Source organism: Procambarus clarkii, chromosome 88 (assembly GCF_040958095.1).
Source record: "Procambarus clarkii isolate CNS0578487 chromosome 88, FALCON_Pclarkii_2.0, whole genome shotgun sequence".
NCBI lineage: Eukaryota > Metazoa > Arthropoda > Malacostraca > Decapoda > Cambaridae > Procambarus > Procambarus clarkii.
Window position 1 is genome coordinate 10775566 of NC_091237.1, and position 27344 is coordinate 10802909.

A 27344-nucleotide genomic window follows, 5' to 3' on the forward strand; every position below is an offset into this window, starting at 1 on the left:
GTGTAAATGGACGCTAGGGATGTCTTCCCTCCTTAGTACCTTCCCGCATGCCTGCCTCTACGCCTGTCTTTACGCCTGCCTGCCCTAGCTCCCTCCTATTTCAGTAGTGGCTCCTGCATACACTTATGTCACTATACACAAATGTCAATAGCGTGATACATCAAATGAACAAATCCACAAGGGCCGTGATGAGGGTTCGAACCTCATTCAACCTCAGGTGAACCGAACCTACGTTCGAACCCTCATCACGGCCCTTGAGGATTTGTTCACCTTATATGTCACTGTTTCACTGTCATTGTGTAGCTCTCTTCCTCAGCGCTGGAAGGACTGCCTCCATACGGGAAACTCTCCTCTACTGGGAGATCTTCCTCAGCGCTGGAAGGACTGCCTCCATACGGGAAACTCTCCTCTACTGGGAGATCTTCCACCGTGCTCGAAGATCGTAATCACTACGCCTATTACAATTTTTTCCAGAAAGACTTTAGGTATTAAATGTCAAATTTAAACGTAAGAAACACGTTTATTTTGTTAATTTTAATATATATATATATATATATATATATATATATATATATATATATATATATATATATATATATATATATATATATATATATTAAATATGACAGAAAGAGTAAGATAAATAATTCTAACACGAATTTTCTCGTTCTTTCTTACGTTTCTTTTCACTGTTGATGGTAATTCAAAGATCAACTCTCCAAAATTCATATATATATATATTTATATATTATATATATATATATATATATATATATATATATATATATATATATATATATATATATATATATATATATATATATATATATATTGGGGGGGAGGGGATTTTTGATGGGCTCTGACAACATTTTGTATTCAGTGCAACATTATATGAAAGCTGTTTGCATACGAGGCGTGTTATTAATGAATGGTGCTTGCAATTACGGCTCTTTGGAATGGAATAACGTAATTTTTAATTAATTATGTTCATAACTTTATGCACGATGGTGTATACCGAATTAATTCCTGTACAGAATAATAAGCTATACACCACAAGGCTAGATTTATACAAGGTTATGCACCATAGGGTCCTATTCAAGGTCTCCCGAAGGTAGGCAGGTAGGTAGGGCCACAGCTATACAAGGTTATGCACCATAGGGTCCTATACAAGGTCTCCCGAAGGTAGGCAGGTACGTAGGGCCACAGCTATACAAGGTTATACATCAATGAAAGCACATTACATGTGAGAGTCAGCATAGTGTTAAGTGGCTTTGCCAGTCTGTACGTGGGTGTGGGATGATGGTGTGCAAGTGGGTTTCCAGGTTTAGGTCTTAACAGACCTATACAGGCTTGTACTCTAGCAGTTTTCGGCAGGTGAACTCCCGACCTTTGACAAATGAGTTTCAACCAATCTGTTAACCTTTGCTTTCAACTTGACAATGATATGTTGACCAGAACACACACTAGAAGGTGAAGGGACGACGACGTTTCGGTCCATCCTGGACCATTCTCAAGTCGATTGTCATCAACTTGAGAATGGTCCAGGACGGACCGAAACGTCGTCGTCCCTTCACCTTCTAGTGTGTGGTCTGGTCAACATACTTTAGCCACGTTATTGTGACTCATCGCTTGCCAATGATATCCTCGTGATACTTTTTGAATATAGTTTAATCGGAGTTAATGTTTATTTTTTCAGTACATCCATCCTTTATAATATCACTGGCGAATAATCGCCTTTTCTATCAACTAGCTTATTTTCACGAAGGTTCTAAACTGCCGCTTTATTAAGTTCATGAGACAATTTGGAGTTGTGTGGTCGCCTCGAGTCTGTCTTCACTCCGCCAGACTCTCAGCTGGTAATGTATCCTTGGTGGTGATCTTCCACTGTGTCTCAAGAGAGAATACGTCATCCAGCAGGATCTCCAACTCCACCTTCCAGGTCATCTTAAACTGGACATAATGTAGCAACTCACATCCAGATTAAAATCAGGGTGATTTGGTCCTTCGAGAGGGTAATTACAGCGAAATTCAGGAAGTTCCCTGACGAACTCGTCAGGGATATTATATACATATATATATATATATATATATATATATATATATATATATATATATATATATATATATATATATAGGGAACACCACTGTAGGAAAACTACCAATCAATGCAGAAATGATGTTTGTCATTCCCATGAACATAAGTGATACACCTCTCGTAAGATCATAATTTGCTACGAAATGCTGTCCCATTTGTTATCAATTGACGAAGCGTTCATAATAACTTACATATAATTGCTATTTTTAACTGTCTGAAGGACTAAGAGATTGAAATTGTCATTCCTGAATATATTACAGTATTTGTATAATTAGTCCTCTCATGATATAATTTTATTAACTCGTATTATTGAGAGTGATTATTGACGGTCATGTGTATACATTATTAATCAAAAGTGTGTATTAAATTAATATTATTTTCCAGTAATACAGAATAACGTATAACCCGAGCTCACAGCGACGCTTGCCTAGTGAGGCGCTTAAATAATTATAACCTAATTGTCTCTTAAGCCCTTAATAATTACATTCTAATTATTATTTTATTTATAATTCTATTATCATTAGAACTGAGATTATATATATATATATTATATATATATATATTATATATATATATATATATATATGTACCTAGTAGCCAGAACGCACTTCTTAGCCTACTATGCAAGGATTGATTTGCCTAACCTAATAGGCCGAGTGATTTTCGTTATTTTCAAAATTTTGTTTCCAATTGGTTTATTTGAAATATTATTATTATATTATGTAAGGACCATAAATTATTGACAGTTATGTTAGTTAATGTTAGATTAAGATAGGTTAGGTTAGGTTAGGTAGGGTTGGTTAGGTTCGGTCATATATTTATGTTAGTTTTAACTCAAAAGAACTTAACTCATACGTAATGAAATGGATAGCTTTATCATTTCATAAGAAAAAAATATCGGAAAATATATAAATTCAGGAAAATTTGCTTATTAGGCAAATCGGGTCTTGCATAGTAGGCCAAGTACTGTGTTCTGGCTACTAGGTACGACATATCATTAATATTACATTATATATATATATATATATATATATATATATATATATATATATATATATATATATATATATATATATATATATATTTATATATATTATATAATTACTCCCTATTAGACTGTTTTACAGGAACTTCATTTTGACGACTCATAAAACGGAGGAAAGTGTCCTGAAAGATATTAGTAATAGGAACGTTATCTCCACAGACAAAAATCAGAGGATACAATTGACAATTTACTACAAAAACAAGAAAACGGCCAATCTACTCATGAAGAACTCTCCAGACACCAAACAGAACGCCTTGAAACAAACCAACGTCGTTTATGCCTTCAAATGCCCACTTGGGGACTGTCAGCCCCAAAGATCACAGTATATAGGCAAGACAACAACGTCTCTTTCTAGGCGATTAACAATGCACAAACAACAGGGTTCCATCAAGAAACATTATCTCCTCACACAACCAGACCATCACCAGAGAAATCTTAACAAGCAACACTGAAATCATCGATAGATACAGCGATAGCATTAGACTCGACATCAGCGAGGCACTACACATCAAAAAGTCAACACCACCAATCATCAGCCAATTAACACACTACTATATTCCGCCCACTTCAAGACCCCGAACCAACATAGAAGAACCAAGAGCAATATAGCAATATATAGCAGTATAGAAACAGCAAATATGCAATATACTCATTGATTCGTGTTCTGTCTTGTCACTTCGCCCAAAAACGAATATAAGCATGAAATGATGTGTGTAAAAATCTCTTTGAAAATGTGAGAAGTCCTTGCAAAACGCTTTTAGGCGTCAAAGCATAAATTAAAATGTGAAAATAAACTTTGGAGAGTTCATTTTTCAATTAACCCCCAACAGTGAAGAAAAACGTAAATATTGAGAAGATTCGTGTCAGAATCATTAATCTTACCCTTTCGGTCATAATCAACAACAAATGTTTATAAGACCAAAATATACTAATATATACGTTTCGAACCTACATGGTTCATTCTCAAGTGATAAGTAAATACAAATCGTGTTACATTTATACCAGTACCTACGTATGGTATATACGTAGTTTATACCTATGTATATACCAAGCCCACCAACATAGGATTATGCCTGAACGGTAGAAGTGAGTGCCCCCAAAGATACAAAGCCAGTGTTCTCAATGCTTATATTCGTCGAGCGCTTACCCACTGCTCTGAATGGAGCAACGTGAGTAGAGAGTTTGAAAGAGTAACTCAGGTATTGGTGAACAACGGATATAGCAACGCGGAAATAAACGCTGCTATAAGAAGACACTTGGACCGTTGGTATAATTCAGAACCTAGAACAGAAACCACAACACCCCCAATAAAATTATATTACAAATCAACCATGCACAGTGAACATATAAAAGAGGAAAGAATAATGAAAGAAATAATCCGTAAAGGAGTAAAAAGCACTACTCCTAACCAAAACATAAACCTGATAATATTCTACAAAACCAAGAAGACTTCCGAACTCCTTATCAAAAACAGCCCGAAGCCGACGGAGAACCCTCTACAGCAGTCAAGCGTTGTATACATGTACACTTGCCCCCACGAAGGATGTAACCTTCAATGTAAGTACATAGGTATGACGTCGACCAAGCTGACGAGGCGTTTGACATGCCATCTTCAATCTGGTGCCCCTAGGAATCACATGAGACAAGCCCATGACATTACTCTAACAAGAGAAATGTTGAACAAGAATACTTGCATAATAGACAAAACCCAAGATTCAAGAAGATTACAAATTCTTGAGGCAATTCACATAAGAATAGAGCGACCTACCATGAACACCCAAATCACGGAACTATTTACTCTACCCACCATGAGAGTAAGGACAAGACAAGAACATATCGATGCCAACACAGAAGACAATGTCCAACAAACAGGCCAATTACACTGGATTAATCTTTGTGTTTGGATAGGAGATGCCTCGTATGGGCCAATAAGCCTTCTGCAGCCCCTATGTTTATCCCTTATGTATCCCCCCATGTTTTCACCTTCATTGTATTATCACCTGACCTAATGCGGGTATAAAATCAACTAGTATTGTAAGATCTGTTCACTTGAGAATGAACCATGGAGGTTCGAAACGTCGTGCAAATTATACAAATAAGTGTAATACACTCTATAGTAAATCACTTCTTTTCTTCACCTTAAAAGTACGAAAATGAGTTTTGGAGAACTCCTATTTCAATTAAGCCCTGATGCTAAGAAAATAGAGGGATAGAAGCCCTAAACCAGAAAATAATAAATACAGAATATGCGGTAATATTCAATGAAACATTATATATATATATATATATATATATATATATATATATATATATATATAATATATATATAATATAATAATATATATATATATATATATAATGTTGTACCTAGTAGCCAGAACGCACTTCTTGGCCAACTATGCAAGGCCCGATTTGCCTAATAAGCCAAGTTTTCCTGAATTTATATATTTTTCTAATGTTTTCTTATGAAATGATAAAGGTATCCATTTCATAATGTATGAGCTAATTTTCTTAAATTTGAGTTAAAACTAACAGATATATGACCGAACCTAACAAACCCAACCTAACCTAAACACAAATACGTCAATAATTTATGTTTTTAATATAATATATTAATAATAATTCAGATTAACTAATTGTAAGCAATTTATTGAAAATAATGAAAATCACTCGGCCTATTAGGCAAATCGGGCCTTGCATAGTAGGCCGAGAAGTGCGTTCTGGCTACTAGGTACGACTATAATATATATATATATATATATATATATATATATATATATATATATATATATATATATATATATATATATATATATATATATGTCGTACCTAGTAGCCAGAACGCACTTCTCAGCCTACTATGCAAGGCCCGATTTGCCTAATAAGCCAAGTTTTCATGAATTAATGCTTTTTCGACTACCTAACCTACCTAACCTAACCTAACCTAGCTTTTTCGGTTACCTAACCGAACCTAACCTATAAAGATAGGTTAGGTTAGGTAGGGTTGGTTAGGTTTAGTCATATATCTACGTTAATTTTAACTCCAATAAAAAAAAATTGACCTCATACATAATGAAATGGGTAGCTATCATTTCATGAGAAAAAAAATAGAGAAAATATATTAATTCAGGAAAATTTGGCTTATTAGGCAAATCGGGCCTTGCATAGTAGGCTGAGAAGTGCGTTCTGGCTACTAGGTACGACATATATATATATATATATATATATATATATATATATATATATATATATATATATATATATATATATATATATATATATATATATATATATATATATATTAGTATATTTTGGTAGCAGTCTTTCCTGTAGACATATTTTATTAAATATGACCGAAAAAGTAAGATTAATAATTCTAACACGAATTTTCTCAATCTTTCGTACATTATGCTTCACTGTTGGAGGTAAATCAAAAATCACTTCTCCAAAATTCATTTTTATTTCTAGTCTGACGCGACACGGGCGCGTTTCGTAAAACTTATTACATTTTCAAAGACTTCACAAATACACAACTGATTAGAACTTGCGTTTCCCTGATTTTATATCTACATTTGAGTGAGGTGGGAAGGGTGATGTGGCATTACATTTGAGTGAGGTGGGAAGGATGATGTGGCATTAGAGGATATTAATAGGGTATTAAAAGTATCAACACAAGACAGAACACGAAACAATGGATATTGAATAGAAGTGTTTGTAGAAAGCCTATTGGTCCATATTTCTTGATGCTTCTATATTGGAGCGGAGTCTTGAGGTGGGTAGAATATAGTTGTGCAATAATTGGCTGTTGATTGCTGGTGTTGACTTCTTGATGTGTAGTGCCTCGCAAACGTCAAGCCGCCTGCTATCGCTGTATCTATCGATGATTTCTGTGTTGTTTACTAGGATTTCTCTGGCGATGGTTTGGTTATGGGAAGAGATTATATGTTCCTTAATGGAGCCCTGTTGTTTATGCATCGTTAAACGCCTAGAAAGAGATGTTGTTGTCTTGCCTATATACTGGGTTTTTTGGAGCTTACAGTCCCCAAGTGGGCATTTGAAGGCATAGACGACGTTAGTCTCTTTTCAAGCGTTCTGTTTCGTGTCTGGAGAGTTTCTCACGAGTAGGCTGGCCGTTTTTCTGGTTTTATAGTAAATCGTCAGTTGTATCCTCTGATTTTTGTCTGTAGGGATAACGTTTCTATTAAAAATATCTTTCAGGACCCTTTCCTCTGTTTTATGAGCTGTGGAAAAGAAGTTCCTGTAAAATAGTCTAATAGGGGGTATAGGTGTTGTGTTAGTTGTCTCTTCGGAGGTTGCATGGCTTTTCACTTTCCTTCTTATAATGTCTTCGATGAAACCATTGGAGAAGCCGTTATTGACTAGAACCTGCCTTACCCTACAGAGTTCTTCGTCGACTTGCTTCCATTCTGAGCTGTGGCTGAGAGCACGGTCGACGTATGCGTTAACAACACTCCTCTTGTACCTGTCAGGGCAGTCGCTGTTGGCATTTAGGCACATTCCTATGTTTGTTTCCTTTGTGTAGACTGCAGTGTGGAAACCTCCGCCCTTTTCCATGACTGTTACATCTAGAAAAGGCAGCTTCCCATCCTTTATGTCTCGTAAGTGAAACGCAGCACGGAACTCTGCTCAAATGCCTCCTTCAGCTCCTGCAGATGTCTGACATCAGGTACCTGTGTAAAAATGTCGTCAACATACCTGCAGTATATGGCCGGTTTCAAGTTCATGTCGACTAAGACTTTTTGCTCGATGGTACCCATGTAGAAGTTTGCAAACAGGACACCTAGGGGAGAACCCATAGCGACCCCATCTACTTGCTTATACATATGCCCATCCGGGCTCAAGAAGGGTGCCTCTTTAGTACAAGCTTGGAGTAGTTTCCTCAGAATACTTTCTGGCATGTCAAGAGGAGTACAGGCTGGATCACGATACACTCTGTCGGCTATCATTCCGATTGTCTCGTCCACAGGTACGTTGGTAAACAGCGATTCTACGTCCAACGAGGCTCTTATCCCTGTGGCCCGTGCGCCCCGCAGTAAGTCCACAAATTCCTTTGGAGACTTCAGGCTGAAGGCGCAAGGAACATAAGGAGTCAGCAGGCCGTTGAGTCGCTTTGCCAATCTGTACGTGGGTGTGGGTATCTGGCTAATGATTGGCCGAAGTGGGTTTCCAGGCTTGTGCGTCTTGACATTTCCATACGCATATCCAGGTTTATATTCCCCAATGATCTTTGGCAGGTGGAGTCCGGATTTCTTGGCGTTCACAGTTTCGATCAGTTTGTTGACCTTTGCTTTTAATTCGGCTGTAGTGTCCTTCGTTACCCTTTGGAACTTAGTTTGGTCAGAGAGTATGATGTTCATTTTCGCCAGATATTCGTCTTTTTTAAGAATGACATATATTGGCGACTTGTCACCTCTCCTGACAACTATCTCCTTGTTCTCACGAAGGCTTTTAGCTGCCGCTCTAAGCTCGGGGGACAGTATGGTGCTTCTGTAGTTGCCTCGATTCTTTCCTCCTTCTGCAATAAGTTCTGCTTGTAAGGTATCTTTGGTAGTGACCTTCTTTTGTGTCTCGAGGTCGAATATGTCGTCCAACAGAATTTCCAACTCCACTTTCCGGGCCATTTCACTCGGTCTGGACATAACATGACAGTTTATGCCCAGATTTAGGAGAGTGACTTGGTCCTCAGTGAGGTTAATTCCTGCAAGGTTCAGGAAGCCATCTCTTGGTCGTGGAATTGCCATAGGTCCTCCATATAATGAAATCCGGACTCCACCTGCCAAAGATCATTGGGGAATATAAACCTGGATATGCGTATGGAAATGTCAAGACGCACAAGCCTGGAAACCCACTTCGGCCAATCATTAGCCAGATACCCACACCCACGTACAGATTGGCAAAGCGACTCAACGGCCTGCTGACTCCTTATGTTCCTTGCGCCTTCAGCCTGAAGTCTCCAAAGGAATTTGTGGACTTACTGCGGGGCGCACGGGCCACAGGGATAAGAGCCTCGTTGGACGTAGAATCGCTGTTTACCAACGTACCTGTGGACGAGACAATCGGAATGATAGCCGACAGAGTGTATCGTGATCCAGCCTGTACTCCTCTTGACATGCCAGAAAGTATTCTGAGGAAACTACTCCAAGCTTGTACTAAAGAGGCACCCTTCTTGAGCCCGGATGGGCATATGTATAAGCAAGTAGATGGGGTCGCTATGGGTTCTCCCCTAGGTGTCCTGTTTGCAAACTTCTACATGGGTACCATCGAGCAAAAAGTCTTAGTCGACATGAACTTGAAACCAGCCATATACTGCAGGTATGTTGACGACATTTTTACACAGGTACCTGATGTCAGACATCTGCAGGAGCTGAAGGAGGCATTTGAGCAGAGTTCCGTGCTGCGTTTCACTTACGAGACGGAAAAGGATGGGAAGCTGCCTTTTCTAGATGTAACAGTCATGGAAAAGGGCGGAGGTTTCCACACTGCAGTCTACACAAAGGAAACAAACATAGGAATGTGCCTAAATGCCAACAGCGACTGCCCTGACAGGTACAAGAGGAGTGTTGTTAACGCATACGTCGACCGTGCTCTCAGCCACAGCTCAGAATGGAAGCAAGTCGACGAAGAACTCTGTAGGGTAAGGCAGGTTCTAGTCAATAACGGCTTCTCCAATGGTTTCATCGAAGACATTATAAGAAGGAAAGTGAAAAGCCATGCAACCTCCGAAGAGACAACTAACACAACACCTATACCCCCTATTAGACTATTTTACAGGAACTTCTTTTCCACAGCTCATAAAACAGAGGAAAGGGTCCTGAAAGATATTGTTAATAGAAACGTTATCCCTACAGACAAAAATCAGAGGATACAACTGACGATTTACTATAAAACCAGAAAAACGGCCAGCCTACTCATGAGAAACTCTCCAGACACGAAACAGAACGCTTTAAAAGAGACTAACGTCGTCTATGCCTTCAAATGCCCACTTGGGGACTGTAAGCTCCAAAAAACCCAGTATATAGGCAAGACAACAACATCTCTTTCTAGGCGTTTAACGATGCATAAACAACAGGGCTCCATTAAGGAACATATAATCTCTTCCCATAACCAAACCATCGCCAGAGAAATCCTAGTAAACAACACAGAAATCATCGATAGATACAGCGATAGCAGGCGGCTTGACGTTTGCGAGGCACTACACATCAAGAAGTCAACACCAGCAATCAACAGCCAATTATTGCACAACTATATTCTACCCACCTCAAGACTCCGCTCCAATATAGAAGCATCAAGAAATATGGACCAATAGGCTTTCTACAAACACTTCTATTCAATATCCATTGTTTCGTGTTCTGTCTTGTGTTGATACTTTTAATACCCTATTAATATCCTCTAATGCCACATCATCCTTCCCACCTCACTCAAATGTAATGCCACATCACCCTTCCCACCTCACTCAAATGTAGATATAAAATCAGGGAAACGCAAGTTCTAATCAGTTGTGTATTTGTGAAGTCTTTGAAAATGTAATAAGTTTTACGAAACGCGCCCGTGTCGCGTCAGACTAGAAATAAAAATGAATTTTGGAGAAGTGATTTTTGATTTACCTCCAACAGTGAAGCATAATGTACGAAAGATTGAGAAAATTCGTGTTAGAATTATTAATCTTACTTTTTCGGTCATATTTAATAAAATATATATATATATATATATATATATATATATATATATATATATATATATATATATATATATATATATAAACTTTAGAGAGTTTATTTTTCAATATATAATATAGTATATAATATAACATATATATTATATATACATTATATATATTATATATAATATATTATCTAAACTAACCAGGTAAGGCCTGGTTAGTTTAGGTTAGGCATTTAGTATGGTTGAAGGGGCACCGCGGGCGTCGTGTCGCCAGGCTGGTCCTCCATCCTCTTTAGGATGAGAATTTTTTTCCCCCAAAGGATCCCGTTGACAGCGTTAGACCCGAGAGGGCCACCGAGGGAGGAGGGTCTAGGACCTGAGAAACCTATGTACTTCTCTAGGTCATCGCTGTACTATAATGTACCCTAACCTAACTTAATTCTTCCTAACCTAGCCATTACCTAACATGTCTTTAATAGGATAAGGGAATATTAATAAGGTATTATTGAGATCCCACTCAAATCGCAGATCAATAAAAAATTATCTAAATCATACAAATCCCTACTGATGTTGAAATTACATGATTTTGTAATCTGTGTTACGAAACATCCAAGTATTTGTGCATGTTGCTATTATGAGCAACAGATGGCGCTGTTTTTCAAAAACGCATGTTTTTACCTGTCACAAGGGGTGGCATCTATATAGTAGGTATATAAAAAGACGCGCCTATTCGAATGCAATGTTGTGTCAAAATTTCAAAGCAATCGGAAAAGAACTTTGAGACTACAGCGTGTGTTGCTCTTACGTCCAACAGATGGCGCTGTTTTTCAAGAAAGCACGTTTTCCTGTCACAGGTGAGGCATGTAAAGAGTAGATATATAAAAGGACGCGCCTATTTGAATGCAACGTTGTGTCAAAATTTCAAAGCAATTGGTAAAGAGGTTTCGAAGATTTCTCTCACATGAAAACAGTTTTTTTCAGATAAAGCATGTTTTTTTTTACCGTCACAGACGTGACATCTATATAGTATGTATATAAAAACCTGGCCGGATACGAATGGAACGTTGTGTAAAAATTTCCAAGCAATCGGTGAAGAACTTTAGAAGATTAGCGGTTATGCACAAACGAACATTTCCATTTATATATATATGTCGTACCTAGTAGCCAGAACGCACTTCTTGGCCTACTATGCAAGGCCCGATTTGCCAAATAAGCCAAGTTTTCTTGAATTTATATATTTTTCTAATTTTCTTATAAAATGATAAAGCTATCCATTTCATTATGTATGAGTTAATCTGTTTAAATTTGAGTTTAAAACTAACGTAGATATATGAATGATCTTAACCAACCCTACCTATCTTAACCTAACCTAAACTAACACAACTAAGTCAATAATTTGTGCTCTTAATATAATAATAATTCAAATAAACTAATTGGAAACAATTGATTTAAAACAAAAAAAATCACTCGGCCTATTAGGCAAATCGGACCTTGCATAGTAGGCCGAGAAGTGCGTTCTGGCTACTAGGTACGACATATATATATATATTATTTATATATATATATATATATATTATATATATTATATATATATATATATATAATGACCGAAAAAGTAAGATTAATAATTCTAACACGAATTTTCTCTTTCTTACGTTTCTTTTCACTGTTGATGGTAATTCAAAGATCAATTCTCCAAAATTCATTTTTATTTTACTTTTTTTTCGGTCATATTTAATAATATATGTCTACAGGAAAGACTGCTACCAAAATATACTAATATACTAATATATATATATATATATATATATATATATATATATATATATATATATATATATATATATTGGTTGTAGAGGGTCCACAAGCGAGAACGTGGTTGCATGGGGAAGGGGTCCACGCGCGAGAACGTGGTTGCATGGGGAAGGGGTCCACGCGCGAGAATATGGTTGTAGGGGGGTCCACGCGCGAGAATATGGTTGTAGGGGGGTCCACGCGCGAGAATATGGTTGTAGGGGGGTCCACGCGCGAGAATATGGTTGTAGGGGGGTCCACGCGCGAGAATATGGTTGTAGGGGGGTCCACGCGCGAGAATATGGTTGTAGGGGGGTCCACGCGCGAGAATATGGTTGTAGGGGGGTCCACGCGCGAGAATATGGTTGTAGGGGGGTCCACGCGCGAGAATATGGTTGTAGGGGGGTCCACGCGCGAGAATATGGTTGTAGGGGGGTCCACGCGCGAGAATATGGTTGTAGGGGGGTCCACGCGCGAGAATATGGTTGTAGGGGGGGTCCACGCGCGAGAATATGGTTGTAGGGGGGGTCCACGCGCGAGAATATGGTTGTAGGGGGGTCCACGCGCGAGAATATGGTTGTAGGGGGGTCCACGCGCGAGAATATGGTTGTAGGGGGGTCCACGCGCGAGAATATGGTTGTAGGGGGGTCCACGCGCGAGAATATGGTTGTAGGGGGGTCCACGCGCGAGAATATGGTTGTAGGGGGGTCCACGCGCGAGAATATGGTTGTAGGGGGGTCCACGCGCGAGAATATGGTTGTAGGGGGGTCCACGCGCGAGAATATGGTTGTAGGGGGGTCCACGCGCGAGAATATGGTTGTAGGGGGGTCCACGCGCGAGAATATGGTTGTAGGGGGGTCCACGCGCGAGAACGTGATTGGAAAAAGGATAAGACATACAACCTGCTCTCGCACAAGACAGCACATATAGGACTTATTAATAAGACAAATAGTGACTATAAGCAATAAGTATATATGTGACATATTCCAAGCCAAATTTTTTTTCAAGGCACTAACTCTTCCTCTCAGTTTTATTAAACAATCGAGATTTTTTACAAAATTTGACAATATCCTGAGTTACTTTATAATTTATTTAAATATTTTAGTTTTGTTTTGATATTTTTATAAAACTGTAATATCAATATAGGTTTAGTACTAATTGTAATATCTTAACATACTAAGAAGGTTAGGTTAGGTCGGTGTTTTCTATTCAGCATTTCAAGGTAAACTCAAATATTCACAATAAATTAATATGTCACATATGCACTTATTCATATGCCAAATATTGACTATAAGCAAGTGCAAGAACGGGTTGAGACAAAGGGTTGGGAACCACTGTTCTATAGCGTGTGTCTGGGGGCGAGTGTCCTCCTTCCATAGTGGATAACTGAACCACGAGGTTCAGTTACCTTCTTAAAACAACATCCGGACACGATCATCAGTTATTAGGTAACAAGTCTAGAGAAGCTCCAGTTGTTTACGGGCAGTTGGGACCAGCTTGGGTACTGGTAATAACCCATGACTGTCATGGGACCGGCAGCCAATCTCTGCCAGAGATCGTACCCGATAAATTGTGGTCATTTACCCAAACTTGATTATCATACAATTCTATAACTTTGTAAACTCATTACTGTAGTGAGTGTATGTGAGAGTGGAAGAGCCACTAGCCGACTACTGAGCAAATGTGAATGCTTTTAGTTTCTGGTTAAGAGAGAATATTAGCATAATTTCCTGGAGGTACATGAAGTATTAACTTAGGTGTTTTGAAATAAAAACAAGTTATAAAACATTGTTGAGTGTTCACTTATGTACATTATAAATGTGTTTGTGACAATATGCATGTTTTCTAGGACAAGCTATAAACAGGACATTGGTTATCAATTTAAATGTGTGTTAAACATCATAATAGTTACCAATTCGTCTCAGGAACAACGAGTAACATAGTTCATAAATTACCAAAAACGGTAATCCGTGTATCCCCCGATGCGCTAAGGAGTGTTACCTTGAGGTTACCTTGAGGTGCTTCCGGGGCTTAGCGTCCCCGCGGCCCGGTCGTCGACCAGGCCTCCTGTTGGAGAACGACTCCATATACAGCCTCAAATACACCTATGACAGAGTTAAATAGGCTATGATAGAGCCTGTAGACTAGTTAAGACGCGGGACTAACGACCCGTAACTCAACTACCATCACCATAGTAGGAGGGCCTGACAGCTGAGTGAACAGCGCTTCGGATTCGTAGTCCTGGGATTCCGGGTTTGATCCCCGGTGGAGTCTGAAACATATGGGCAGAAATTTTCACCCTGATGCCCCTGTTACCTAGCAGTAAATAGATACCTGGGAGTTAGACAGCTGGTACGAGCTGCTACCTGGGAGTGTGTAACAAATAGGAGGCCTGATCGAGGACCGGGCCGCGGGGACGCTAAGCCCCGAAAGCATCTCAAGACACTCTGTTAATGCTCAGTTAAGAATACATCATCTAGGAGTATCAAACATGCGCCTCCCTCCACCATTCTCTATGCAGCGCCTCCCTCCACCATTCTCTATGCAGCGCCTCCCTCCACCATTCTCTATGCAGCGCCTCCCTCAACCCTTCTCTATTCAGCCCCTCCCTTCTCTATGTGGCCCCCCCTTCTCTATGTGGCCCCCCCCCCCCCCCCCCCGCCCTTCTCTTATGCAGCGTGTGACCCACTCGCTTCTACAACCTTGAGCAGAACACAGTTTAAGTTAAAGTATTGCATACATATTGGCCAATTACTGTTTTGTCTGTTGTGTCTATTCCAAGGGCGGCGCTTTTGGGGCCCGAGACGGAAGGAACTTTGTGATTGTCTATCCTGTAGAAATCAGTTTCTTTTGGTTCTATGTCAACCACAGGATGAGTTTTTAACAACTCAAAAGTGAAAGTCACTTGCTGCATATTGTTATGAAATTGACGAAAGTACAAATGTAACTGACTCAGCACAACACGTAATTTGTATACGAGGTGTTGATGAAAGTACACTGGCAGCTGAAGAGTTTGTGGGAATGATGCCGATAAAAAGAACAGATATGATGATTATCTTAGTAACACAGGACATTATATTTATATAATTGTTATATATTGACGTTTATTGGTCAAAAGCATTATGTCTATACAGATGTGGTTTCGCAAATTGATAGAAATGTTCATTTTGCTAATAAATTAAAGGAAAACGGTTAGCTGTGACCGTTAGTTAGTTTAGTCACAATTGATATGTATATCCTGCACACCGTCCTCCCTTCCCCCCCCCCCCACCTCCCCAAAGTGGGCAGCGGTGGATAGGTTACAATCACACAGTTACTACCTACAGTTAGCAAACTGGGGCTATTTGGTTAAGACTTCTGGCAGCAGATCATTTTGAATTAAATATTTACACATTTCTTGAACATCTGTGAACACCAACCACAAATTTCGCAATTTCCTTTGCTTTTCGAAGAGAGAGAAATGTTTAGCAGTAAAACATCACATAAATAATGTCATGGATGACGTCATGAGGCCAGTGAACTTTATACAAATACGAAGTTGTAACCTTAAACAGTTTAGATGAAAGGTTCGAGATCTAGCTTTGATGCTGGCTACCGCAGAACAGTTAAATTGCCTGAATACAATAAACTGGTCAAAGTTTTGTGAATGTATTTATACTTAGGAAATGAATCAACGGCTTTAGAATGACGTATTGCAGAGTAACTGTACATACTTCCCATCCTTGAAATCTCTGCAAGAAGTACCTAACTTTTCTGCTGATCTCCGCACAGAACAGTACTGTAGCAAGATTTATAACTAAAGGCATGAATTCAACGAAAAAATCACAAAATTTAAATATCTGTAGAGATTTCAAATTTTTTCGGAGTTAATTCTCTGTGTTAATAAGGTATCAGTTTTTTTTCACATATTTCTAATCAAAGTAAGAAATATTTGTTACAATGTTATCTTGTTTCAAGGGAAAAGTTTTCGACGGTTGATGATGACACATTTTATCAACTTGGGATTATTTCCCTGCTTTGAAGCACATACGCCTATCAACAGCGCTCTGATGTTATGAAATTTGTGCTTCGTTCTCAAGTCACTCATGTACACATGAAATAAACACTCGAGGTTGCTGTATCTCATATCAAGTGATAGTGTGTCAAGGAAGCAGCAATACCAGGCAACTAGGTAGATCTATATGAGAAAATATCCGTCTAAAGTCAGAGGCCACGATGCTTGGAGTTTGCCTTAGGGGGGGGGGGTTAGATCCAAATATGCCAAAAATATGCAATAAATGAAAACTAGTTCGATTTCAATCAAACTTTTTTGACAAGTTGTATATGAAAAGGGTTTCATCTGGTTAAAGTCTCCGCATCGTAGCATAAATAGGAATGGAGAAAAAAATATTCAATTATGTGTCAAAAATTTTCCAAAATGGTCAAAAACGATTATCAAACAAAAGTGTCAACTGAAATCATGTTTATGACTCGGCTATAACAATAGCATATATTAAAAAAAAAATTATAATTAGTTTTATTAAAAAATTAGTTAAAAAAAAACTCTTATTTATCGGGCGATTTGCACGAAATTATACACCTGACTGCACGTAAAAATGTCTGTAAGGGTGCCAATTTTGGAGGAAATTTATTGATGTCAACCTCAACCACAGATGGCAGCACCTTAGACTTTAATATTTTAAAGACTTGTTTTTCAAGTAACAAACTAGTTGGTACTTTTCATTTTTATTTAATTTACATGAAACTTACACCTTATATGTAAAGTTTATGTCTCTAAAATCTGAAGGAAGCTTTTTTTCCTAAGTTAATTTATTGATTTTATAAATAGCAATAAACATGATATTTGCATAATTTTTTGGGGGAACTTTGACTATATATATTAGGAAAACTAAAGATGTTTTGGAAAATCCCCTCCTACAGATCCTTTATTATATGCTAATGTGTCATTAAAGTGTCATAGAATGATTATATCTGAAACGATGAAAGGTCTCAACTCACTTGAAAATGTGTAATATTCGTTGAAAAAAAAATATTAAATCTCCCTTTCTATTTAGGCTGTAGTACTGAAACTTGGAACAATTGCAGCCCTTTTCATATACAACTAGTCAAAAAATATTGGCTGATATGGAACTTTAAACAAATTATCTAACGGCCCCTTACTCAGATTTTCAGGGGTGAATGATCTTGGCTGCGGGACAAACACAGGCTGGTTGGGGTAGGCCCAAGTTAAATGCTGCAATAAATATCATGGTGCAACCCTAAACCTTACGTACGATTTTCAAATAGTCTGAAATGGAAATGGGATGAGATGGTGCCTGTTTTATGGGTAGTGTTGATGTTACTCCCGCCGTACACCCGCGCATTATCATAACTTGCTTTGCAAGTGTCAATCTGTTCGAGGTAGGGGCGAGGCAGGGAGATATAAGGGGTGAGAGGGGGAAATAGGAATGAAGGAGGTAAAATGGAACTGGGGAAAGGAGGAAGACGTGAGGGGAGGGGGGAAAAGGGGTGGAATGGGGTGTGGTGGGAGAGACTATCTTTTGGAATGCCGGGTACCCGTTATGGTTCGCGGGTCGACTCCCTTGCCTGTCTATGTAGGTCTCGCTAGCACTAACACCAACGAATCCTATGAAGTCGGAAATGTGGATTTTGCCGTAAAAAAAATCCAACTTATTTTACGGCTGCTATCGACATTAAATTAATGTCCATAACGTTGATTTAATGCTGGTGACGTCCCTTCAACGTCGAAAATATCTATACACCGTTATTCGAGCATGTTTTGTCAAATGGAAGATTTACATTATTAAAACAGGTAACACTGAAAAGCATCACTGAGAGTACTCAGAGTATGCGTAACGATGTGTAACAGTGCTATACCGACGGCTCTGTAGAAGAAGGTGGACGATGTACCGGATGTGCATGTAATATATTTGAACAATCTTCTCTCGTACATACAGCAATGAAGCGCGTCAATGACTGGGCAAGTACAACGCAAACCGAACTTGCAGGCATATACCTTGCCACTGAATTTTTAAAAGACAAAGGCAGTGGCCTTATATACTGTGACTCGCAGAGTGCACTCCTGGCATTGAACGCACATAGTAGTGACACCCAGAAAATAGTCAGTGATATACGAATGAATGTTTTAGCTGCTAAAGAAAACAGATTTGAGATTAAATTTCATTGGATACCATCACATGTTGGCATCTCAAGGCATGACACTGTTGATATGCTTGCAAAGACAGCCTGTAGAAAGCCAGTAGTAGAAATTGATATGGGTGTTTCATTAGCAGTGACAAAGAGAACACAAACACGTATCTAATGAAAATCTTGCCTAACAAATTCACAAAGACCTGAAAGTTGTAGCATTAAATATTATGATAGATATCGTGAGGAGACATTCACATATGGAAGTAACAGAGCAAGAACTCGGCAATGTGATGTTATAGTGGCCAGAATACGCCTGGGATATAGACGTATCTGGCAGCTTTCTCAAAACCTAAATGTCGAGTACACAATGTGTCAACTTTGTGAAAGAGAAAACATGCACTTTCTTTAAGATTATATTGTAGAATGTCCCATATTGACTGACTTTCGCCCTCCTGGGCTAAGGTATGCTGAACTCTGTAATTACTATATGAATACTAGACCACTTGGTATATTGGATTTGTACCCAAGATTAACCATGTAATGTTACATCACATACAATATATGTATGTGATGTAACTATATAACCTGAGCTTGTAAAAGCATCTTAATCACCTCAGTGCTTAAGTGCTTAATACACGCTCGTTTCTTTATCAACTGTGACACATCGCACATAACCAATCAACATATGCCACATAGTAAACCTGACCTTGACAAATTACCAGACTTTGTGAATGACAAGCCTACCATGCTGGTCTGTAACCTTAATGCCAGCCACTCACTCTTTGCCCGAAACGCTATGCGTACTAGTGGCTTTAGGTATTGTATGTACTTCCTCTATTTTTAAATCTAACAGAATGTTTGTACTGTAACGCTGCAACTATGTATGTACTGTTCCTAAATAAATTATATTATTTATTATTATTTGATGATAACTGTAATAAACCAAAATATAATGGAAGGAACCAATTCCATTATGTCCTAGGAAGTGAAAATGTCAGAGTCTACCCTCTAGAGTACAGTAGAGTTGGATGACCAGCCAACATACCTCAGAGGGAGACTGGAATAAGCACCGCTGCTAAACGGGCAGGAAGGAGCTGCCACCACGTACACTGCACACAGTTACTATGTAAAAGACACATCTAACACTTTATGTAGGGCATACGTAAATCTGTGTATCTATGTATTTACGTATGTAGGTTAGCTTAGCATTTTAAAAGCACCGAATCACCTTCTGTGGTTGAGTGTTCAATAAACCCTTGAACTATATGTTTAACAGATCTCTAACCCTGTCCATGGAGGACAGAGGAAAATGTATATATGCTGGTTAGCATTGTAAATGTCTGGCCACGTCTGTGGTAGAAAAAAAACTGCACACAGTCCTTGTGCTTACCACCATCGACATGAAAGACGAGAAATACCCAAGAAAGAGACTATCCCTCAAAGCAGACTTGCTTTGGCCTACAGCAGACTTTCCTAGGACTAAAAGTCCTACTTTATAAACAAGCTGAGTGACAACTGGTTCACTAAATACCAAATTCCTGATGACAGATGAATTTGTATATTCATTTGGTTAAAATAACCAAACAAAGAGCTGTCTCATTTTCCCGATTGCAGAAGTAACTTTCAAAAGAAAAAAAAACTAAATGGTTTAAAAACGATCATAAATAGAAACTCAATAAAGATGTCCGACATGTCAGCAAAGAGTTTCGGAGACATCCCACTGGAAGAAAGCTTAAACTTTTTCAAACTGTGCGTCAAGTAGCCAGGGAAGGGAAGATTAAGGAGAGACAATGACTTGAGTTCACTAGTTTCACCAAAAGAAACATCTACAAGACGTGTGGCCAAAAATTCAGAAAGTTAAAGGAAGCCGAGCATGACTAAAGCTGAAGAACTGACACGTTAGTGGAGTGATGCTGCATCCTCCTCCCTGGGTGAGGCAGCACCCTCCTCCCTGGGTGAGGCAGCATCCTCCTCCCTGGGTGAGGCAGCACCACCCTCCCTGGGCGAGGCAGCACCCTCCTCCCTGGGTGAGGCAGCATCCTCCTCCCTGGGTGAGGCAGCACCACCCTCCCTGGGTGAGGCTGCATCATCCTCCCTGGGTGAGGCAGCACCCTCCTCCCTGGGTGAGGCTGCATCCTCCTCCCTGGGTGAGGCAGCACCCTCCTCCCTGGGTGAGGCTGCACCCTCCTCCCTGGGTGAGGCAGCACCCTCCTCCCTGGGTGAGGCTGCATCATCCTCCCTGGGTGAGGCAGCACCCTCCTCCCTGGGTGAGGCTGCATCATCCTCCCTGGGGTGAGGCAGCATCCACCTCCCTGGGTGAGGCAGCATCCACCTCCCTGGGTGAGGCTGCATCATCCTCCCTGGGTGAGGCAGCATCATCCTCCCTGGGTGAGGCAGCACCCTCCTCCCTGGGTGAGGCAGCACCCTCCTCCCTGGGTGAGGCTGCATCATCCTCCCTGGGGTGAGGCAGCATCCACCTCCCTGGGTGAGGCTGCATCATCCTCCCTGGGTGAGGCAGCATCCACCTCCCTGGGTGAGGCTGCATTATCCTCCCTGGGTGAGGCAGCATCATCCTCCCTGGGTGAGGCAGCACCCTCCTCCCTGGGTGAGGCAGCATCCTCCTCCCTGGGTGAGGCAGCACCCTCCTCCCTGGGTGAGGCTGCATCATCCTCCCTGGGTGAGGCAGCACCCTCCTCCCTGGGTGAGGCAGCACCCTCCTCCCTGGGCGAGGCAGCATCCTCCTCCCTGGGTGAGGCAGCACCCTCCTCCCTGGGTGAGGCAGCATCCTCCTCCCTGGGTGAGGCTGCACCCTCCTCCCTGGGTGAGGCTGCACCCTCCTCCCTGGGTGAGGCAGCATCCACCTCCCTGGGTGAGGCTGCATCATCCTCCCTGGGTGAGGCAGCATCCACCTCCCTGGGTGAGGCTGCATCATCCTCCCTGGGTGAGGCTGCATCATCCTCCCTGGGTGAGGCTGCATCATCCTCCCTGGGTGAGGCTGCATCATCCTCCCTGGGTGAGGCAGCATCCTCCTCCCTGGGTGAGGCAGCATCCTCCTCCCTGGGTGAGGCAGCATCCTCCTCCCTGGGTGAGGCAGCATCACTAAGCTTAAGACGGTGTTGAACTTAAACACCTATCAACCTCTCGAGAGTCATTAAGGCCACCACAACAGCATACTGACCAACCAACCAGTATACTTTAGTCGTGAACATAGTCCAGGATTAAAGTATACTCTCAGTGTATACCCACCGATATGCGGGTTACGCCTGTGTGTGTGTGTGTGTGTGTGTGTGTGTGTGTGTGTGTGTGTGTGTGTGTGTGTGTGTGTGTGTGTGTCTCCTCGTCATCCTCCTCCCTCACTGTAGAAGTTGGGAACAGCTCCTGTGGTAGTGACAACAGAATAAGGATAACAAAGGTACTATCCAATGAGGTTAGCATAATGACAGTAGACTCAGGATAACATGGTCACTATCCTGTGAGGACGGTAAAACGACAGCAGGATCAGGATAACAAGAGCACTATGTAGTGAGGAGGGTATAACGATAGCAGGATCAGGATAACAAGGACACTATCCAGTGAAGAACACTGACAGCCAACCGCACCCCGGGAAGTAATGGGGTTATCTTCTTGTCTCTTGAGATGATTTCGGGGCTTAGCGTTCCCGCGGCCCGGTCCTCGAACAGGCCTCATTTTGCTGTCTAACTCCTAGGTTTAACTATTTACTGCTAGGTAACAGGCATTACGATGAAAGAAACATTTTGTCTGTCTCCACCGGGAATCGAACCCGGAACCTCAGGACTACAAATCCGAAGCGCTGTCCTCTCGCCTGTCAGGTGCCCAGGGGTTATCTTGAGGTTATCTTGAGATGATTTCGGGGCTTTAGTGTCCCCGCGGCCCGGTCCTCGACCAGGCCTCCACCCCCAGGAAGCAGCCCGTGACAGCTGACTAACACCCAGGTACCTATTTTACTGCTAGGTAACAGGGGCATAGGGTGAAAGAAACTCTGCCCATTGTTTCTCGCCGGCGCCCGGGATCGAACCCGGGACCACAGGATCACAAGTCCCACGTGCTGTCCGCTCGGCCGACCGGCTCCCCCCGGGGTGGGGCTATAATAAAGATAAAAGTTTTACGTCTGGTAAAGATGGGGTCACGTGTGACAATACACTATACAGATGGAGTAGAGGCACAATCCTCTACTCCATGTGTTCAATAAGTCGTACTTAAATACTGTGTTTACCACACAAAGGAAACTAGCGATAATTGTCCCCATACCGGAACCCAAAGATCATGGTAAGTACAGGCCTATCAGTCTCGTATCTAGCATGTGAAAGAACCTTCAAAGAGCCAAGTATTCTGTGTTTGTTGACATTGAAGCTTTCGATAATGGACAAGGGATTACCATCTTGCATAAGCTTGCATGCACGGGTGCCAAGAGAAAACTTCTGAAATGGATTGGAGACTATCTCACTGAGAGGAAATTTAAGTTTGATTGAAAGCTACCTTTGATGGAGTGAGTGGATGGCTACCTCAAACACAATGAATGCCAATGCAAATATAGAGTTTCTGGAAGTATAACAAGTGGGACATGCAAATGATGTCCTGATACAAGTCTCCGCCCTTTTAAGGATGAAGCACTTCATTCAACTTCTTGTTAGAAACTGTACTGAAATTGGCTTAACTCTCCACAAGCAAGGCAAAAGCGTACTACCATTAAAAGATAAAACTAAAACCTGCAAATTAATCATAAAGTTCTTGAATCGGCTGAACACTATCGGTACCTTGGGGTGACTGTCTAGCAAAGGCAAGAGAGAGAGGAACTTAATAACTCAAAGAAACATGTAAAAGCGCCGACTCTGGCCCTTGAGAGCTATTTCCTGGAATGGTTACGAGCTTCTATTGCTGTACATAACACCACGTACACTGCATATGTGCGCTCCGTCACAGACTATGCTGCGCCACTGTTATGCACGTACCCATCAAAAGAAAAAATATCTGTAAAGCATACAAAATGAAGCCATAAGAATAATTCTTAAAAAAAAAAAAGTTCTAAAAACCAAAACATCGAATCTACAAGAACAAAGTTCCTCTAACATTACAAACAGGATCAAGAAATTGAATGTTAAGATTGCTATTAATATTGTCGTAGACCTCACTACAACGACTCAAGAAAACACTGAGTCTAGAGGGGCTCTACAAAGTATCTGAAACACAAGAGAGATTGTAGCTGAAATCATGAGAACAGGGAAGGTGCTGTCCAGCCAGGGAGGGATGATCAAGTGCCTATGAATTTACTATCATTTTGGTATCTGCGAAAACGACCGAGTAGATGTGCTGGTTGCTGTGGGTGCTGAAGGAGACCATATTGAATGTTTCATCGCAAAGAACATTTTACAAATCGGGGTAACATTAAGCAACATCAACATGGCATGGTAGCCGAGAAAAGGCGGGGAGAAGAGCAAGTCAATGAATCTGTACGCTGGTACAATACAATCGTGGCAGATAAACTCCATCATTATGAACAAATAAGGAGGTCGCGGAAGGAAGAAATACGCAATTGCAAGAATTCGTCTTGGATACAAATACCCATGGAGATTCGGGATGAAAACAACAGCCGAGGAGCGAATTTGTAGAACTTGCAGCACGAGTGAAGGGCATCGTCTGGATCACTACCCGAGAGATTGTGCCCATCTAAGAGACATTATAAAAGAGTGTGGTATAACCACCCCACATTGAGCTAGGTCAACATTTTTTGTCAAATATAGATACTGTTCTCCACAGGTTCCCTCACCTTGCACCCGCAAGATATCCCAAACCTGAAGGATTTAAGTTGCTAATCCCTTGTTGTAAAGTCTTACCTTGAGAGTGCCACCTACATCTGGGTACAAGAGGTAGGATGAACATCCCAGCGTCATGTTCACTCACTAGACAAGTGACGCTGACAAATAATTTAACCCTTCGAGCAAAATTAAATATTTGTAATTTTAATATTAAGTCATTTCTTTTACGAGTACTTCACCGGCCCCTGGAGGAGAGGAGGTTAGTCTCTCTCGTGGCTCGAATCATGATTCGGCTCATCCTCCTGAAATGACAGATCTTATAGTAATTATTTGGTGGAACGTACCAATAGGTAGTGATGGTCCACCAGTAAGCAACTTTTTCTACTAATAATTGTAGAGTCCGGGAAAAATAAAGTTCAAAACAAAACAAATATTCCTAGGCTTATTCCTAGCCGAGTCCCAGCCGACGAGGAGCTGCGGGTCCCAGCCGACGAGGAGCTGCGGGTCCCAGCCGACGAGGAGCTGCGGGTCCCAGCCGACGAGGAGCTGCGGGTCCCCAGCCGACCAGGAGCTGCGGGTCCCCAGCCGACCAGGAGCTGCGGGTCCCCAGCCGACCAGGAGCTGCGGGTCCCCAGCCGACCAGGAGCTGCGGGTCCCCAGCCGACCAGGAGCTGCGGGTCCCCAGCCGGCCAGGAGCTCTGGGTCCCAGCCGACCAGGAGCTCTGGGTCCCAGCCGACCAGGAGCTCTGGGTCCCAGCCAGCCGACCAGGAGCTCTGGGTCCCAGCCAGCCGACCAGGAGCTGCGGGTCCCAGCCAGCCGACCAGGAGCTGCGGGTCCCAGCCAGCCGACCAGGAGCTGCGGGTCCCAGCCAGCCGACCAGGAGCTGCGGGTCCCAGCCAGCCGACCAGGAGCTGCGGGTCCCAGCCAGCCGACCAGGAGCTGCGGGTCCCAGCCAGCCGACCAGGAGCTGCGGGTCCCAGCTAGCCGACCAGGAGCTCTGGGTCCCAGCTAGCCGACCAGGAGCTCTGGGTCCCAGCTAGCCGACCAGGAGCTCTGGGTCCCAGCTAGCCGACCAGGAGCTCTGGGTCCCAGCTAGCCGACCAGGAGCTCTGGGTCCCAGCTAGCCGACCAGGAGCTCTGGGTCCCAGCTAGCCGACCAGGAGCTCTGGGTCCCAGCTAGCCGACCAGGAGCTCTGGGTCCCAGCTAGCCGACCAGGAGCTCTGGGTCCCAGCTAGCCGACCAGGAGCTCTGGGTCCCAGCTAGCCGACCAGGAGCTCTGGGTCCCAGCTAGCCGACCAGGAGCTCTGGGTCCCAGCTAGCCGACCAGGAGCTCTGGGTCCCAGCTAGCCGACCAGGAGCTCTGGGTCCCAGCTAGCCGACCAGGAGCTCTGGGTCCCAGCTAGCCGACCAGGAGCTCTGGGTCCCAGCTAGCCGACCAGGAGCTCTGGGTCCCAGCTAGCCGACCAGGAGCTCTGGGTCCCAGCTAGCCGACCAGGAGCTCTGGGTCCCAGCTAGCCGACCAGGAGCTCTGGGTCCCAGCTAGCCGACCAGGAGCTCTGGGTCCCAGCTAGCCGACCAGGAGCTCTGGGTCCCAGCTAGCCGACCAGGAGCTCTGGGTCCCAGCTAGCCGACCAGGAGCTCTGGGTCCCAGCTAGCCGACCAGGAGCTCTGGGTCCCAGCTAGCCGACCAGGAGCTCTGGGTCCCAGCTAGCCGACCAGGAGCTCTGGGTCCCAGCTAGCCGACCAGGAGCTCTGGGTCCCAGCTAGCCGACCAGGAGCTCTGGGTCCCAGCTAGCCGACCAGGAGCTCTGGGTCCCAGCTAGCCGACCAGGAGCTCTGGGTCCCAGCTAGCCGACCAGGAGCTCTGGGTCCCAGCTAGCCGACCAGGAGCTCTGGGTCCCAGCTAGCCGACCAGGAGCTCTGGGTCCCAGCTAGCCGACCAGGAGCTCTGGGTCCCAGCTAGCCGACCAGGAGCTCTGGGTCCCAGCTAGCCGACCAGGAGCTCTGGGTCCCAGCTAGCCGACCAGGAGCTCTGGGTCCCAGCTAGCCGACCAGGAGCTCTGGGTCCCAGCTAGCCGACCAGGAGCTCTGGGTCCCAGCTAGCCGACCAGGAGCTCTGGGTCCCAGCTAGCCGACCAGGAGCTCTGGGTCCCAGCTAGCCGACCAGGAGCTCTGGGTCCCAGCTAGCCGACCAGGAGCTCTGGGTCCCAGCTAGCCGACCAGGAGCTCTGGGTCCCAGCTAGCCGACCAGGAGCTCTGGGTCCCAGCTAGCCGACCAGGAGCTCTGGGTCCCAGCTAGCCGACCAGGAGCTCTGGGTCCCAGCTAGCCGACCAGGAGCTCTGGGTCCCAGCTAGCCGACCAGGAGCTCTGGGTCCCAGCTAGCCGACCAGGAGCTCTGGGTCCCAGCTAGCCGACCAGGAGCTCTGGGTCCCAGCTAGCCGACCAGGAGCTCTGGGTCCCAGCTAGCCGACCAGGAGCTCTGGGTCCCAGCTAGCCGACCAGGAGCTCTGGGTCCCAGCTAGCCGACCAGGAGCTCTGGGTCCCAGCTAGCCGACCAGGAGCTCTGGGTCCCAGCTAGCCGACCAGGAGCTCTGGGTCCCAGCTAGCCGACCAGGAGCTCTGGGTCCCAGCTAGCCGACCAGGAGCTCTGGGTCCCAGCTAGCCGACCAGGAGCTCTGGGTCCCAGCTAGCCGACCAGGAGCTCTGGGTCCCAGCTAGCCGACCAGGAGCTCTGGGTCCCAGCTAGCCGACCAGGAGCTCTGGGTCCCAGCTAGCCGACCAGGAGCTCTGGGTCCCAGCT

At 43.1% G+C, this 27344-nt stretch overlaps 1 long non-coding RNA gene across 1 annotated transcript in view; it reads right to left on the reverse strand.

Annotated features, from left to right (window-relative positions):
• Positions 1 to 27344, reverse strand: part of LOC123745893 (uncharacterized) — a 501838-nt gene that overhangs the window by 405771 nt on the left and 68723 nt on the right. The window lies entirely within an intron of this gene.